At 39.8% G+C, this 2,527-nt stretch overlaps 1 non-coding gene across 1 annotated transcript; it reads left to right on the top strand.

The window, feature by feature from the left end:
- Nucleotides 1–1,795: 1,795 nt before the first annotated feature.
- On the top strand, nucleotides 1,796–1,868 carry trnav-uac (transfer RNA valine (anticodon UAC)). The gene has a single exon. It is a non-coding gene; the product is annotated as a tRNA-Val (tRNA).
- Nucleotides 1,869–2,527: the final 659 nt, after the last annotated feature.

Here is a 2,527-nt window from a genome sequence, read left to right as displayed (position 1 = left end):
GAATTATAGATTTACATCTCTTGAACGCAATCAACTTGCCAGATTTAAAAATAACCTTACTGGGAAATCACACTTTGCAATAATCTGAGCACTGCGCCCAGAAAAATACGCGTTGCGATACAGACTAGACGTCATGTTGGGGAGATCTAAAATCGAAAATACTATGTAAATAATCCATTACCTTTGATTCTCTTCATCAGATGTCACTTCCAGGTATCACAGGTCCATAACGAATGTAGTTTTGTTCAAAAAAGCTCATCATTTATGTCCAAAAATCTCCGTCTTGTTAGCACATGATCTAAGCCAGCCGGACTTCTCGTCATGAACGAGGGGAAAAAATATATTTACGTTCGTTCAAACATGTCAAACGTTGTATAGCATAAATCATTAGGGCCTTTTTTTAACCAGAACATGAATAATATTCAAGGTGGACGAATGCATACTCTTTTATAACGTATTGGAACGAGGGTACCCAACATGAACTCGCGCGCCAGGTGTCTAATGGGCCATCATCGTTCCATGGCTCTTGTTCGGTCAGATCTCCCTCCAGAAGACTCAAAACACTTTGTAAAGGCTGGTGACATCTAGTGGAAGCAATAGGAAGTGCCAAAATATTCCTCAGCCCCTGTGTTTTTCAATGGGATAGGTTTAAAGGTAATACAACACATCAGGTATCCACTTCCTGTCAGAAAATGTCTCAGGGTTTTGCCTGCCAAATGAGTTCTGTTATACTCACAGACACCATTCAAACAGTTTTAGAAACTTTAGAGTGTTTTCTATCCATATATAATAAGTATATGCATATTCTAGTTACTGGGTAGGATTAGTAACCAGATTAAATCGGGTACATTTTTTTTATCCAGCCGTGCAAATACTGCCCCCTAGCCCTAACAGGTTAATGCTCCTTGGTTGGGGTCTGAGCAGATTATTTGTTGCAATTGCAAACGTAATAAAATGGTGGTCCGATAGTCCAGGATTATGAGGAAAAACATTAAGATCCACAACATTTATTCCATGGGACAAAACTAGGTCCAGAGTATGACTGTGGCAGTGAGTAGGTCCAGAGACATGTTGGACAAAACCCACTGAGTCGATGATGGCTCCGAAAGCCTTTTGGAGTGGGTCTGTGGACTATTCCATGTAAATGTTAAAGTCACCAAAAATTAGAATATTATCTGCTATGACTACAAGATCCGATAGGAATTCAGGGAACTCAGTGAGGAACACTGCATATGGCCCAGGAGGCCTGTAAACAGTAGCTATAAAAAGTGAGTGAGTAGGCTGCATAGATTTCATGACTAGAAGCTCAAAAGACGAAAACGTCATTGTTTTTTTTTTTTGTAAATTGAAATTTGCTATCGTAAATGTTAGCAACACCTCCGCCTTTGCCGGATGCACGGGGGGTATGGTCACTAGTGTAACCAGGGGGTGAGGCCTCATTTAACACAGGAAACAACGCTCATTGACACATTCAAGAAGTACCATAGTGTTAACAAAGAATTTCATTAATCCCTTATTTTGGAAATTCGGATACGTGCCATGAATATTTTTTAAATTTGGTTTACTCCTTGCAGCTAATTGTAGCAGTAGTTTCTGTGGTGTAGTGGTTATCACCTTCGCTTCACACGCGAAAGGTCCCTGTTTCGAAACCGGGCGGAAACAACGCTCATTGACACATTCTGGAGTACCATAGTGGAAAAAGAAAATTTCTTGAATTCTTTATTTTAGAAATTCGAATACGTTCCATGAATATTTTTAAAATTCGGTTTACTCCTTGCAGAAAAATCAAGCAGCAGTTTCTGTAGTGTAGTGGTTATCACGTTCGCTTTACACGCGAAAGGTCCTCGGTTCGAAACCGGGCGGAAACAGTGCTCTTTGACACGTGCAGTAGGTACAGTACTTTTAAAAGAGAATAGTTATTTTCATAAATGCCTAAATTTGGAAATTTCAACACGTGCCATGAATATCTGTAAAATTCGGTTTACTCCTTGCAGATAATTGTTGAAGCAGTTTCTGTAGTGCAGCGGTTATCATGTTCGCTTAACACGCGAAAGGTCCTCGGTTCGAAACCGGGAGGAAACAGAGCTCTTTGACAAGTGCAGTAGGTACTGTACTTTCAACAAAGAATTGTTATTTTCATGAATTCTGTATTTTGGAAATTCGAATACGTGCCATGAATATCTGTAAAATTCGGTTTACTCCTTGCAGCTAAATGCAGCAGCAGTTTCTGTAGTGTAGTGGTTATCACGTTCGCTTTACACGTGAAAGGTCCTCAGTTTGAAACCGGGAGGAAACAGTGCTCTTTGACATGTGCAGTAGGTACTGTACTATTAACAGAGAATAGTTATTTTCATTAATGCCTAATTTTGGAAATTTGAACACGTGCCATGAATATCTGTAAAATTCGGTTTACTCCTTGCAGATAATTGTAGAAGCATTTTCTGTAGTGTAGTGGTTATCACGTTCGCTTTACACGCCCCTTTTTGGAGTTTCAGGAAGTGGAAGAGAAGCAGGTGTCTGAGTGCTT

This window comes from Salmo salar, unplaced genomic scaffold, assembly GCF_965601325.2.
Source record: "Salmo salar unplaced genomic scaffold, fSalSal1 ptg000645l, whole genome shotgun sequence".
In the NCBI taxonomy this organism is placed as follows: Eukaryota; Metazoa; Chordata; class Actinopteri; order Salmoniformes; family Salmonidae; genus Salmo; species Salmo salar.
This window is presented reverse-complemented; position numbering and strand designations above follow the sequence as displayed.